The sequence below is a fragment of the Bos indicus genome, chromosome 21 (assembly GCF_029378745.1).
Source record: "Bos indicus isolate NIAB-ARS_2022 breed Sahiwal x Tharparkar chromosome 21, NIAB-ARS_B.indTharparkar_mat_pri_1.0, whole genome shotgun sequence".
NCBI classification, from domain to species: domain Eukaryota; kingdom Metazoa; phylum Chordata; class Mammalia; order Artiodactyla; family Bovidae; genus Bos; species Bos indicus.
This window is the reverse complement of record NC_091780.1, coordinates 60232904-60248882: the sequence shown is the minus strand read 5'-3', so window position 1 is coordinate 60248882 and position 15979 is coordinate 60232904.

Sequence of the window (15979 nt, the reverse complement as noted above, 5' to 3'; positions counted from 1 at the left end):
TCATTGTGAAATATTTTCGAGGTCTTAGGTGGATAAACAGACAGTTCTCAGTTGTAGCTTCAGATCCCAGCCTCCTCTTGAAATGCTTAAATAAAGGTGGGGGAATAGCACGTTCATAGCACCTATAAAGGTTGGTGCAGGCATAGTTAGAAAGGTGTACAATGGTTGAAAAGAAAGGAGGAAGTGGCCATAGACATATTTAGAGGGAATTGACATAGAAGGAAGGGAGAGAATAAAAATTGCCTTGGCTTCTACGAGGAACTGGCATAGCAGTTTGCAGGGTTATGTATGCCGAAGCCTGTGGCAAGAGGTAAAGGAAAAAATGCAAAAAGTTTCTCATCAAATAACTTTCCCAAGTACAGTACAAAGGTCTCTGGGTGTGTGCCCAGCACACCTCAGCCCAGAGGGAAGCAGTGGGAGCTGGAGGGGGGTAGGGGGAGCAGGACAAACTCGTGAGAACAGGCAGTTCAGGTCAGTGCTCACCAGCCTGGAAGGCAAGAGACACTGGGTCCTGAATCAGCCCTGAAAGAAAGAAATCCTATATGACTGCTTTGCGGCTCCATAAACCTCCCATGTTGGTGGCCCAGGTTAGTGGCTGAGAGCTGCTGCAGATATTTATTACTGCATGTAAATTGTCATAATCTTTGTGGTACTCCCAAAGAACCTTCCCCTCTGCATATTGTTCATACTGTTCACTATTTGTCTGCAGGAGACCCAGGTTCAATCCCTGGGTAAGGAAGATCTCCTGGAGAAGGCAATGGGTAACCCATTCCAGTATTCTTGCCTGGGAAATCCCATGGACAGAGGAGCCTGGTGGGCTACAGTCCATGGGGTTGCAAAGAGTCAGATATGACAGAGTGTCTAAACCACCACCACCACCACCACCATCTGTCTATCCCAGTGGAATACCAGCGCCATCATTCTGAGGAGTGAGGATGTTGAGTCCTGGGCTGCATGCTGAGAACCTGCCCAGGGCCGCATACAGCAGGAGTGCAGGAAGGGCTTGGGGGTGGGGTGTGAACATGAGTACCCCTAGGAGCTAGGACAGGCCCTTTGATGAGCTCAACCCTCAGTGGACACTGGCCAGCTTGCAGCCCCGAGAGCTCTGCTACCTGCCAGCTGTAAACTCCTGACAGCACTGTTGATAGATTCAAGGTTCAATCTCCTGGAAGCTTTCCCCTCCCCCTGTCCCCCAGTCAGAATGAATCCTCCTGCCCATGGCTCCTGCCATGGCCTTTATCAGATGCACTTGCCTTTCACAGATGCCAGGCGCTTGGTCAGGGACCTCCATGAATCTCCCCCTGGCGGAGTCAGGAGCCACAAGGTTGAAGCAGAAAAGCATCCCCTTCTGAATGAAGTCTTAACAGGATCTGTCTGGCTGCTGGGCTGAGCTTAGTCTGCGGCGGGCCGACAAGGACAGACACAAGGAAGCTAATTCAGAAGCAACTGCAATAATCTCATTGTGAGAGGATGCAGCCAGTGGAGGGGGGTTGGGGGAAGAAATGATTGGATTATGGATTGTTAATTTTTAGGTAGAATCAATAGGGCGTCTTAGGCACAGAGAGAGTACCCAAATACTAAGATCTGGAAGACGCGGGGAGCCAGTTTTGGAAGAAAAATAAGGAAGTCAGTTTGGGATGTGTTGAATTTGAGATGTCTGTAAGGCATCAAAGTAGAAATACCAAGTAGGCAGTTGGATCTATGAGACATAAGTGTGGGCGCTGTCAGGGTGGAGTTAATGTATTAAAGCTAAGAGTCTGCTTGGGATCACTGAGAAGCGAGGGTGAAGGAAAAAAGAAAACCAAGGAACTGATCCCAGGGCTTGACTACACCTCGCTGAGCCCAGCTTTGTATTAGGAGCCAGGGAAGTGCACAGATTTAAATGAGATGCAGTTTCTGCCTTCAAGGAGCTCACGGCCTGGCTGGGAAGATGGAGTTTGCATCTCACCCATAGATCTAATGAGCTGGGCAACATGGAAGGAACTCCAGCCCCGAGCCAGGCAAACCTGGGCTGGACGTCTCCCTCCACCATCCTCTCCCCACCCGCCGACCTGCCTTATCCCTACTCTACAAGGATCTCTGAGCCTCAGGCTCTTCCTCTATAAAGCAGGGATAATTATACATCTTGCAGAGAAGACGCTGAGAGATGTAAAGAAAAGAGAGGTGCTTGGCGCAAAGAGGGTCTCAGCATCCTATGTTTTATGATTTGCTAGCATGTTCCCCTCCCTTAACCCTCCTGTCCAGAACCCCTTCTTAGCTCATAGCCTCGGTTGGGTTTCCGCGGGCCCTGGTCCCCAGGAAAGGGCCCTGGGACCCCCTTGCCTGCTGCCCACCCTTCCTCCATGGCTGCTGCCGCCTTGTGCAGGCTGGGGACGTCTGGTGGCAAGGTCAAGGCCACAGCTGCCCCTTGGAGTAATTGAAGATGACAACAATATTTCGTGTCTCAGGGAGACTGGTAGAGATCAAAGCCATTGCAAACGGGCTGCTGCGACAGGCAGGAATTCCCCAGCAAAAGCCACCAATTACCCCAAATTGGCTGCAGTTATGACTATTACCATAAAGGGATGCCTGGCTTCCCCCAGACTGCCGCCGAAGCGCCCTTTTGACGGTGTGTGTAAGAACATCCTGGCCGGGCTGGAGTGGGCGGGTCAGAGAGAATCCCAAGGGTGTCCACCTGCCACACCTCAGGCTTCAACATGGATTATGGGCCAGAGACAAGCAAAAGGGAATCTGGAAATGTTCTCTGAGCAAATAGGATTCAGGGTCCTGGAAAAATGTGTGGGGAGAGAGGCTGAGCTCTTGTGCCCAGCAACGAAAATAACTGTGGGCTCTGGACTTTATCTCCATGAGCTGTGGCTGTGCCTCACCAGAGGGCCGAGCATCAGTCCTTGGCCCAGGGTCCTGACCAGAGGGCAGGGCTCTAAATGTTGTGCCAGGGGATGGCCTCACTCTGGACCTGAGAACAAAGCAAAGGGGACCTTGACAGGATGCAGGAGCCTGAACAGAGCTCCAGGGCTCTGCTGGTATCTGATGCTGCTTCACTGCCTTCTGGGCCTGGCAGTGGCTTTAGGGAGAAGCTCCTGAAGAAGATGGGCAGCCAGAGAGTGATATCTAGGCCATTGACCTCTAGGCCAGCATATCAGAATTCCAGCAGGTGCCAGGGATGAGTGAATAGTACAGGAGCAAATAGTTCCTTCAAGGCTTTCTTCATTCTAGCCATGAAATATCATGGATCTGATCTCTGCCTCTAACACCTATGAGCTGTGTGACCTGACCTCTCTGAACCTCTGATTCCACGTGTGAAAAGTGAGCAAAATAATACTGACATCAGAATCATACAAGATGGCACCATAATATGAATCATGAAATTATTATCACTGCTAAGAAAAGGTCCAGGACTAACTGCTGCTTGGTGATCTGAGAGGGGTCCTTGCTGTCCACAAGGAACACACAGACCACTGTTTCTTGTGCTATCAATCAGCTAGTCAACGGGGATTGAAGGCATCCTCCTGAGAGTAAAAAGCAAAATGACTTTGTGTTAGGTGCTTTGGGCTGCAAGTAACAAGATGCCTAATTGACAGGGGCTTAAACAATGAAGATTATCTCAGCCAGCAGCTGAGGGGGTAGGTTTAACAGCTTGACAAATCAAGAATCCAGTTCCTTTCTCTCTTTAGTCTCTGCCATCTCCAATTAGTAGTCTCAGCCAGCACCAGCTGTATGATTTACAGAGCTCGATGCAATGGAAACGAAGGACCCCTTATTATAAAACAGGAAAAGAAGCTCTGTAAAGGGTACTAAAACATAAAACATATTCCTTTCTTCCACAGTCTCTTTCTTGATATATGGTGTTTTTATTTGCTATATAATGCCGTGCTTCGTCATGAGGGCCTGGGGGTGGTGGGGGTCCTGCCCTGCAACTGGACACTGCCGGGCTCCTCTCCCTCAACCTTGGACTGACATTTGGTGGCCAGATGGGACCTGGAGCAGCAGGGGAGCAGGCAGCCAAGAGACCCCTTGGGAAGGCAGTGGGGAAAACCGAGGATCCACTCCTCCAGGACATGCTCCATTGTCCCATGAGACTTCACTCATGAAACAAGAACTCAAAGATAAAATTATTCAGAATTTTAATACAGCAACTACAGAGCATGACACCATAAGCACAGGGACCTTCAAAATGACTGCACTGGCCACACACCCTCAAAGCCAGCCCTGACCTGGGCTCTGCCCCCAGCGTCTTCACATGATGACATCCACAGGTAAGGAGAAAAAGGGCTTTCTCCACACCCTCTCCCTTTTGCGAGGGGAAAATAAATATTTCCTTGAAGCCTCCCAGGGACCAGCGAGATGAAAGAGGAACTTCTGTCATCTCATTGGCTAAACTAGGTCATGTGACCTCTGGTAGCCACAAAGGAGTCTGGGAAAAGGAGTATTTAGGATTTTCAGCTTCTGGAGGAGGAAGTGGGCAGGGAAGAAAAACCCTGGCAATAGCTGCTGCCTAGACAATCAACAGTGTAGACCACAGGCAGGTGTGGGAATTGTTCCTGAAACCCAGCTCCTGTGACCTAGATCCGCTTCTGGCTGATGGGTCATCAGCTGTACGGAGTTCAGGTCCACTGACCAGAGGGAGGGGTGCCGGGGACTGAGCAGGCAAACATCACGTGCCAGCTTCCTGGACACAACGCATCTTTCTCGCCCCAGCCTAAGGGACAGATGGTGTTAGTCTCACTTTCTGCAGATTGGAAAACTTGAGACTCACAGCTTCAAGTAAATTGTCCTAAATTCACAACAAGTGAATTAAGTGAGAGGCTGAGAACATGAGCAGACATTTCTCTGACTGAAGCCTCTGCCACCTCCTGTATCTGGTCCAAGGCCAAGCCCCCGAGGACAAGAAAGTTCCAGTGGCTTGCCTGAGGGATGGGGACGGGGCAAGGCTCCAAACCAGGAAGGGTGTGAGGGAACATTCTCCAGAATGCCACAGCTTAGTCAATATTTATTGCCCCATTGTTAAGTGAAATGAGGAAACCTGACTCAGGATGCTTTCCACTTTTGCTTTTAAAAATATGTGACAAGCTGAGGGCTTGAATAGCTCAATAGTTTGCTGAGGGGAGCAGTAAAGATAGTCCATGAAAAGGCCACAGAAGAGGGTGTGGTGGCAGGAGCTCTCAGGCTTCCCAAACCTGCCTCCTGTGGCTGCCGTCAAAGCTCGCCTCCCACACGTTGGCCTCACGACAGCTCCGTGACCCCGAGGGCACGTGCGTTCCCATCAGGGCCTTTGCTGATGCCGCTCCCCCCGCCCCTCACTGAAGGCTCTCCCCAAGGCCACTTCTGTGGCATGGTGGGAAGAGCACTGGCCTGGCAGCCTGGTGACGTGGTCCTTGTCTTGACTCTGCCACTCCTCCATTTGTGACCCTGAGGACTCACTTCCTGTGTCAGTCAGAATTTGGGGGCTGCAAGCAACAGAAACCCACCTGGCTGACTTAGGCAGTAAAGGGCAGGCCGTAGACGGTTTCAGAATTAAGAGGAAAGTGAAAGGACCCGATTCTGAAGGCAGGATGACGCTTCCCAGGGTGGGGCTCCACGCAGCAGGAACTGACGAGCGGGTTTCCTTCACACACTACCGCACCCTTCTCTTCTGGCTGTATCAGCTATCCAGCCATTTTCAGTGCTTGAAACTCGGGGTTGAGAGACAGAGCTTCTGATGAGTTGAGCTGGGCCCCACACCCATTCCTTGGCTAGACGATGTGGACACCTTGATAAGTCCACTGGCCAGCCGACCACGAGGAGGAGGTAACTCCTCCCAAAGAAGTCAGAGTACTATTTTCAGAAGAAGCAGGAAGTGATATTGGTCAGAAAAAAGTCAACACATGTCTACTATAAATCCTGCTTCTGGAGTCTCAGTTTCCCCATCTGTACAAGGGAGACAGGCTTCCCAGGTGGCGCTGGTGGTAAAGAATCCACTTACCAGTGCAAGAGACATAAGAGATGTGGGTTCGACTCCTAGGTCAATAAGATCCCACTGGAGGAGGGCATGGCAACCCACTCCAGTTATTCTTGCTTGGAGAATCCCATGGGCAGAGGAGCCTGGCAGGCTGCAGTCCCTAGAGTCACAAAGAGCTGGACACGACCGGAGCGACTTATCACACACACACGCAGTGGAGGCGGTGATACCCATCTAACCTGAAGGTGGTGCTGATCCGGAGTAGCTGTGTGTGCCCCACACCGAGTAAATAGTGACTGTTCATGCCGTAGCCAAAGGGCCGTCGTGAGATACCAAGACCATCCTTCACGTGGATCTCAGCTGATGGCTGCGCAGTGAGACTGGATAAGGACTCGGTGTTCAAGCCCACTTATTGAGTCCAGAAGGTGTTTCCTTCCAGGAAGAAAGAGGTGAGCCATACGGACATTTATGCTCATGTACTCATTGTGTCCAGCCCATTTTCCAGATGGGACCCAAGTCTCAGAGAATCTAAATAGCTCGTTAGTGTCAGGCACTGCTGAACCCAACTCAGGTCTGCGTGACTCCAACGTGGCGAAGGCAGTCACAGCTCAGGGTCTCACTGGCGCCTCTGGGGCCACCGCCTCCTTCCAGAAGGACCTCATGTGGAATTTCTCACCGAGGCTCCCGGGGCCCTGCAGATGGTTCTGCTTATTCTCTAAGGGAGTATTACGTGGATTCACTTGCAGTCATTTTCTGGGGGCAGGCAAGTTACCAGATGCTGGTACGTGGCCTCCCCCACACTCTTCCTGAGAGGTATGAAGCTTTAATTTTTGCTTTTCTTAAAAAATAATGGTTCTTGGGGCAGGAGGACACGTAAAATGGAAAGGAAATTGCAGGCAACGTGCAGACAATTCTTGGTTTCCAGATGCCTATCAGCCACCTCAGGAAATGGGCCCTCCTCACAGGTAGGAGCTGCCAGAAACCCTTTTCTGTGGCGGAACACCCTGGTGGAGAATTAACGTGAACTCTGCCTTCTCACCAGGGACCCTTCTTCGTATTTAGCGGCATTTAAGAAACGATTCGCCATCACTGCTGATTAAGAAGTACATCAATTTTACTGGAGAGGTGATACCAATGCTTGGCCACCTGCCCTCGCTGCAAGAGGTCACCCCCTTTTCTCAGTGTCTGCATTTCTTTCCTTTCCAAATTAGGCCCGGGTGTGTGAGGAGGCAGCCTCTGTCACTTCATGGGACCTGGGGTCCTCCTGGCAAAGATACCCAGTGGAAAGAAGGGTCCACTCATCTGTACAGGGCTGTGGGTCGGGAGACAGGTTACAGATTTTTCTGGCCCTGAGGTGTCACCTAGATGTCACTCTGGGAAACATGATCACCCCTCCTCCAACCACAAATACTCCTTGTGTGATGTTCTCTCTTGTGTTATGTCATGCCCGTGTGAATTTCCAGCAATCAGGCAAAGTTGAGGGCATGCAGATTGCAACTTTCCAAATTCTGAGCCAGTCAGTTGTTCCATGTACAGTTCTAACTGTTGCTTCTTGACCCGCATAGTGATTACAAATTGGGAAAGGAGAACAACAAGGCTGTATATTGTCACCCTGCTTTTTTAACTTATATGCAGAGTACATTATGCAAATTGCCAAGCCGGATGAATCACAAGCTGGAATCAAGATGGCCAGGAGAAATATCAACAACCTCAGATATGCAGATGATATTACTTTAATGGCAGAAGGTGAAGAGGAACTAAAGAGCCTCTTGATAACGGTGGAAGAGGAGAGTGAAAAAGCTGGCTTGAAATTCAACATTCAAAAAACTAAGATCATGGGATCCGGTCCCATCACTTCCTAGTAAATAGAAGGGGAAAAAGTGGAAGCATTGATGGATTTTATCTTCTTGGGCTCCAAAATCATTGCACATGTTGACTGCAGCCAAGAAATGAAAAGACACTTGTTCCTTGGAAGAAAAGCTATGGCAAACCTAGACAGCATATTAAAAAGCAGAGACATCATTTTGCCAACAAAGGTCCATATGGTTTTTCCTATAGTCATGTACAAATGTGAGAGTTGGACCATTAAAAAGGCTAAGTGCTAAAGAATTGATGCTTTCAAATTGTGGTGCTAGAGAAGACTCTTCAGAGTCCCTTGGACTACAAGAAGATCAAACCAGTCAATTCTACAAGAAATTGACTGAATGTTCATTGGAAGGACTGATGCTGAAGCTGAAGCTCCAATACTTTGGCTACCTGATGGGAAGAGCTGATTCACTGGAAAAGACCCTGATGCTGGGAAAGACTGAAGGCAAAAGGAGAAGGGTGTGGCAGAGGATGAGATGGTTAGATAGCACCATCAACTCAATGGACATGAATCTGGGCAAACTTCAGGAGATAGCAGAGAACAGAGGAGCCTGGTGTACCACAGCCCATGGGGTCACAAAGAGTTGAACATGACTTAGTGACTGAACAATGACGACAAATTGCAACTTGTAAATCAAAGAGAAGTTGAATAATTGAATGGAAGCCCAGTCTTCTTGGGCTGCAAGTTTCACGCTAATCTCTTTACCAAAAATTTGCTGAGGCCCAGCGAAGTTATGGATGGGTTTACAGCAAGCAAGGAATGGAGAAAGAGAATGGACACCATGTGGCCATCAGTCCTGTTTAAATTCTGTGAAAGGCTTCATTCATGCTAATCAGATGTATCGGTTATACTGTTGTAGTTCATAAATCCAAAAAATAAGTATTGATAAGAAAAGGTCATTCTACATTTACAGAAGAACATCCATGCTAGCTATGATGCCAAGACCTAGGGATGGATTGAGAAATTAAACAAATGCAGGAGTTGAGCCTGGATTCATTTTTTCATTCGTTCATTCATTGCCACTCATTCATTTCCCCAACCAACTTGGAGGGTTTCCCAAGTGCCAGGCAATTTTCTAAACACTGGGATCCAGAGATGAGCAAGGCAGACAAGATCCCTGACCCCGCGGAGCTGTACCTCTGGGGTTGCGGCACCAGGGCCATGGAGGAGAGAGAAAACAAAAAGAAGCAAATATTCACATCTTATCGAAAAACCTTAACAAACTTCTTGGCACACCAGCCCATAATAACTGCTAACAAAGACCCAGGATAGTATGATAATAATGGATTTCTTACTGCAGGTTAATGCACATGGATGTTGCAGGTATAGAGATACATGTGTAAGGAGTCTAATTCTCCTGGAGAAATTGGGCAGGAAAAGCTTCCCAAAGATAAGTACCATTTTTGGAATGCTTATTATGCAGCAGAATTTGTATCAGGTGTTTGACAGGTATTTTCTCTAACCCGTACAATGACCATCATTGTCCTACTTTGTAGATGCATAACATTGAGGTTCAGAGAAGTTGCGCCTCTTGTCTAAGGTCACACAGCAATATGAAGCCAAGTGAGGGAGGACCCCAGGCCAGTCTGTGTCAAAGGGCACAGGCTGTTGAGTCTCACTCTCTTTGCAGAGGTTGTAAGGCCTGAGTAGGTGTTAACCTACTGGGCTGTGACTGCAGGGGTGGGAAGAGCATAGTGAGTGAGTCAGGTGAGCAAAGAGGGTGGTGTGTAATTGTCTTAGTATATCTTTCCTTTTCTCCTTTGCCTTTAGCTTCTCTTCTGGGGAAACAATGGAAACAGTGACAGACTTTATTTTCTTGGGCTCCAAAATCACTGCAGATGGTGACTGCAGCCATGAAATTAAAAGACGATTGCTCCTTGGAAGAACAGCTGTGACCAACCTAGATAGCATATTAAAAAGCAGAGACGTTACTTTGTCGACAAAGGTCCGTCTAGTCAAAGCTATGGTTTTTCCAGTAGTCATGTGAGGATGTGAGTTGCACCATAAAGAAAGCTGAGCACTGAAGAATTGATGCTTTTGAACTGTAGTGTTGGAGAAGACTCTTGAGAGTCCCTTGGACTCAAGGAGATCCAACCAGTCCATCCTAAAGGAAATCAGTCCTGGATATTCATCGGAAGGACTGATGCTGAAACTGAAACTCTAATACTTTGGCGACCTGATGTGAAGAACTGACTCATTGGAAAAGACCCTGATGCTGGGAAAGACTGAAGATGAGAGGAGAAGGGGACAACAGAGGATGAGATGGTTGGATGGCATCATCGACTTGATAGACATGAGTTTGAGTGAGCTCCAGGAGTTGGTGATGGACAGGGAAGCCTGGTGTGTTGCAGTCCATGGGGTCGCAAAGAGTCAGACACGACTGAGTGACTGAACTGAACTGAACTGCCTGGTGTGATCCAGGAGCCCAGTGTGGCAGGGAACAGGCATGTGAGATGAGGGGTAAGGCTGGAGGGCCTGGTGAGAGCAGGAGCCAGTGTTCAGCACCAGAACCGTGGAGGGTGTGAAGCCAGGGAGGGCCATTTGTAGGTCTTTTCCTATCTTAGCCTCCTAAGCCTGTTTTTTGCACAGGTCCCTGGCACCCAGCTGCAGGATGGAGGCTGCTCCATGTCTGCAGCCTGTATGGACAGGATGCGCAGACAGACAGTAGAGCCAGGTTCAAATCCCAGCTCCATCCCCTCCTTACCGTGATGCCTTGGGGAGGGCACATCACCCACTCTGTACCTTGACGTCTCCCTTTGTGATCTGGGTCATCATAGGGTCACAACAAGTTGTTGTTGTCTTTAAATAGCCTTTCATTTTCTTTAAGCAGTTTTAAATTCAGAGCAAAATTGAGTGGAAAGCACAGAGATTTACTGTGTACCTTCTGACCTTACACATGCACAGCCTCCTCTATTATCAACAACCTCCCCAAAGATCGGTACATTTATTGTAATCATTGAACCCACATTGACAAATCATCATCATTCAAAATAGATACTTTACATCAGAATTTACTTTTGGTGTTGTACACTCTATGGGTTTAATGTTAATGTATGTATCCATCATTATTATAGTATCACACAGACTAGTTTCACTGCCCTAATAATCCCCAGTGCTTCCCATTTATCTCTCCCTGTCCCTAACCCCTGGCAACCACTGATCTTTTTCTTGTCTCCATAATTTTGCCTTTTCCAGAAAGCCACATAGTTGAAATCCTACTGTGTGTAGCCTTTTCACATTGGCTTCTTTTACCTAGGAATACAAATTTGAGTTTCCCCATGTCTTTTCATGGCCTGATAGCTCATTTCTTTCTTAGTGCTGAATAATATTCCATTGTCTGGAGGGACCACAGTTTATCCATCACCACGGTGAATCTTCGACAAAGTAACACATAAACAACATGGAGAATGGCTCCTGAATGTAGGAGCCACTTGTAGGCAGAGTGAGGACAGCTTGCTGCCCTTTAAGGTGTTGGTCAAGTGTCCTACAGAGTAGAGTGGCTTGGGGGCAAGTTTGACCCTCTTCTGAGAACTGGACCCCAAGTGAAGGTAGGGTCTGAGGTTCTCAGTGATCTCAGAGTCCCTGTCTAGCAGCTGATGCAGGCCCAGTTAGAGCCGTGGGCTGAGTGCCCCTCTGAAGGTGTAAAGCTGCTGGGTTCATAGTATCCTTGAGCTCATTTCACTCAGAGACAGGGCCTGTGCGGTATCCATCACCAAACAGAATTCTTGTGTAAGGATAATCTCATCAATGGAAAGTATTTGCAATATCGCCCCTGCTAATTATCTAAAAATTTTTGGTATCAATTCTGGGCTTCCCAGTTGGCGCTAGTGGTAAAGAACCCACATGACAATGCAGGAGATGCAGGACATGTCTCCTGTATTGGAGGATGGTTAGGGTTAGGGTCCCCTAGGTCGGGAAGATCCCCTGGAGTCAACCCACTCCAGTGTTCTTGCCTAGAGAATCCCATGGGCAGAAGAGCCTGGTGGGCTACATTGCAAAGAGTTGAACATGACTGAAGTGACTTAATCACACACGCATGCACCAATTCAACAAACTGTTTTTGAGGCTTGCTGTTCTGTGGAGTGTGATTCCTAAATATATTACTTTAAAGATGTGCCCTAGGGTGTAGGTTCTAGTTAACCAGTGCACCTAACACGCATCTGGCAGCTTAAACCAAAGCTCAGTTCTAAAGATATTCACAGGCATGTCACAAAGGCTGATTATGGATTCCATCCCAGACAGTATCTGCCTGCTCCCTCTGCCTCTCCCCTCCCTCCTTGGCCTTGGGAACTGGCTCTTTAAACAACTCATTCCCCTGGACTGGTCACAGCCAGGCTGAAAGCTGGGCATGGAGGTGGGCAGATGGGAGCTGTGAAGGCAGTAAGGAAGGACAGGGTGTGATAGAAAAGCCCTGGCCTCCATCGTGGGTCCCTGGGGTTGCCCTGATTTGCTGTGTGGCCTTGGAAACCCCTTTCCCCTTGAGAATCACTTCTTCTCTGAACGAGGCGCTGGGCTCTCTGATGGCCCACAGAGCTGCAGAGGCTCGCCACCCACAGGGTATCGCCTGGGGAGCTGCAGGTGTGAACCAGGGCCCGTCATCCCAGGACCACCCCTGGCTGGCCAGGAGACGGCAGGCGCCTCCTCCTCCCTGTTGGCTCTCTCTTACCTGCTCTCACCCAGAGAGAGGGGAGAACCCAGGTCCTCAGGCTCTGGCATCCACAAAGGCAAACTGCTCGTGCCTCCCTCCTGCATTTCTCTCTGCCCTCAATGAACCCACTCCCGTCCAGACAGAGGAGAGAGCCTCTTCCTTCGGGGGTATGGAGTCTGACTCTGGACATCACAGTTTGGGGATCTTTGAGCCAAGCTGACCAACACTGGATCCCAACACCACCTCTTCCTGGCAGGTAACCATGGACACAGAGATTCCCCGAACCCCATGATCTTATCCAGTTAATAGAAATATTGACATACCCAGCCCAGATTTTCCCTGGGGCTGGGAGGGTGTTGAATTGAGATTGTGAAGAGCCATGTGCTCGTGACAGCGTGGGCAGTTAATGCTGGGGATCCCTTGAGCCATGATGATGTTCAGGAGGAAGGCAGGAAGGAGAAAGTTGCTTGGGTTAGATGAGGAACCTTCAGCTGCCCACTGAAAAAGCCAGGGACTGAACAAGCAGAAGAAAGAAGAAAGAAGTGGGGAGACCAGCCAGTGGGAGGAACAGGGTAAACCAAGACTCAGAAGCTGACCTGCGAAGAGTGAATTGGAAGGATACGTAGCATGCCCAGCCTACCAGAGATGGTCCAGCCTGGCCCCTACCAAAGAAATGCCTCCATTTTCCCAGGACTTCCTCCCTCTCTCCCTCTTAACTCCTTTATCCTCCCTTCTTCTCCTCATTTTCTTCTTTTTGCTTCCTTGTCCAAATACTTACTGGCACCTAACATGTCCCAGCCACTGTGCTGGCCACAGTGACCACATACCAGCCCCTGCTTGTACAGAGTTAAAGTGGGAGAAGCTCTTTTCATGAACAATACACTTTTCAGATAGTCAATTACAGGGGGCTGAGTGCCCTGCAGGGCAAGTTCAGGGAGTGTGAGAGTATGTAATAGGGAAGCTGTCCTCTCTGTGGGTTGAGGGCAGGGTGGATGGTTTAGAAGACACGGCCATGACTTCCCTCATCCAGAGGTGGAGTTTATTTCTTTACCTCCTGAATCTGAGCTCGGTTTGTACTTTGCTTTGGACAATGGACACTAGCAAGTGCAACACAAGCAGAGGCTTAAGAAGCTCGTGTGTGCTGAGACCTGCCTTCTTTTGTGGCTCTTGAGATCCTGAGATGATAATGTGATAAGCCCAAGCTGGCCTGCTGACCACATGGAGGAGGACTGAGGTGACCCCATCAACAGGGTGCCAACTGCCATGCATAGGTGGCCACGCTAGGGTACCTAGCCCAGCCAAGGTGCCAGCTCACTGTGGATACCTGAGAGAGCCCAAGGGAGACCAGTGCAAGACTCACCCAAACTGGCAACTATGGAGTCATAGGCTCATTATTGATTGTTGCTTTAGGTCACCACATTTTTGGGTGCTTTGTTACACACTCAGGACTGACTGATACAATAGGAAAAGAGTTTCCTAATGATGAAAGGTCTGGGCTAGATCTGAACATCCAGTAGGAATTCACCAGGGAAAGACTAAAAGAGGGCAGAGAATTCCAAGTAGAGCAAGAGTGTATGCAAAAGTGGCTTGGCAGGAGGCAGGGCAGCGCTCTTACTTTTGAACGCTTTACGGAACTTCACCCTGAAAATGCACACATTGGCAAAGTATCAAAGAGTGAAGACACACTTGCACAATCAGACTCGTATGGGAAACAAAACATGACGAGCACCCCAGAGGACCCCTTAAGGTCCCTTCCCAGTCACCACCTCCCTCCAGAGCTGTCCACTATCCTGACTTCTGTCATAGAAAGTAGTGCCTTTGGAAAAAAAAAAAAAAAGAAAGAAAGTAGTGCTTTTGAACTTGTTAATTTTGAACCTCACAGATTGTTTCTGAACTTCTTTTTTAACTGAAGTGATTTATAATATTGTGTTAGTTTCGGGTACAGTGATTCAGTTTTTTCAGATCATATTCCATTAAGGGTTATTATAAGGAAGTGGGTATAATTCCCTGTGCCACCGAGTACATCCTTGTTGCTTATCTGATTTATGATAGTCATTTGTATCTCTTAATCCCAGAGCCCTAATTTATCCCTCCCCTCCCCCCTCTCTCCTTTGGTAACCAGGAGTTTAGACTGTGAGTCTGTATGCACATTCATCTGTGTAATTTTTTAGATATCACACATAGATGATACCATACAGTGTTTGTATCCTGTAGAGCACTGCAGACGTGGGAAGGAGGCAGTTCTTCATGAAAAGTGTGATGGGAAGCCGGAAAATGACAGGTCCTGATGCCATCCAAGATTGCTCTGGGGACTTGTGGGGAATACACACTGGGATGTGAGGTTGGGCACAGCCGGGGAGCAAGGAATCCAGCAAGAGGGGTGGAGGTTGTGGAAGAGAGAGATGCTGGTGGCCTGAATCAGGACGCCTGGGGAGGCAGAGACAAGAAACTGGCGCTCTGGTTATCTAGTGCCACATAACACAACTTAGTGACTTAAGACAGCAACAGCGATACTTTTTCTCCAACAAGGCTGGGGTTGACGGGGCTCTCTGCTTAGAGGTTCTCACTTAAGGTCTCTCATGCGGTTACTGGCAGACGGTATCCAGGGTAATCAAGAGTTCAGCTGGACTGAAGGTGAGCATCTGTTCAAGATGGCTTTTTCACTCTCGTGCCTGATGGCTGGAGCAGCTGAGAGCTCTTGAGGCCTCTCTCTTCCTCTGTCTCTCTCCTCCTGGCTGCCCATGACTGGCTTGGCTTCCTTACAGCATGGCAGTTTCAGATGTAAGGACACCTGGCTCCCCCTGGAGTTAGTGTTCTAAGAGGCCAAGACAGGAACTGCAAGGCTTCTTAGGACTCAGCCTCAGACGTCCTACAACATCGCTTCTACCGGATTCTCTTGGTCTAGAAAGTCATTAGGTCCATCCTAGGTTTAAGGGAAGGGAAATTAGACTCCACCTCTCCATGTGGGAGCAGCCATCCTTGGACGCTAGCAACCAAGAACAGATTTGGGAGACCAGATAAAATCAATAGGACTTATATCACTGGTTTAGATCAAGGCTTTTGCCCTCACTCCTTAGCACTCTACCTGTTAAATTCCATGTCAACCACACGAAACATACATCCTTCCCAGCGAAGCTACACTAAGTGTTTCTTACAACGAAATGCTGCCCCCTTTGAAATGCTTAGGGGTCAGAAGTAGAAATGCCGCTCGGCATTTTACACAAACACAAGAAACCTCCCTACAGAGGGCAATGGACAGAGTTTTTCTACTCCTGACCTAGCAGGAAAATCTCACCCCCAGTGGTCTTGCTTACCTAAAGCCAACAGTTAGCTGACGGATTTTATTTTCTTGGGCTCCAAAATCATTGTGGAAGGTGACTGCAGCCATGAAATTAAACGACATCTGCTCCTTGGAAGGAAAGCTATGGCAAACCTAGACAGTGTATTAAAAAGCAGAGACATCATTTTGCCAACAAAGGTCTGTGGTTTTCCAATACTCATGTACAGGTGTGAGATTTGGACCATA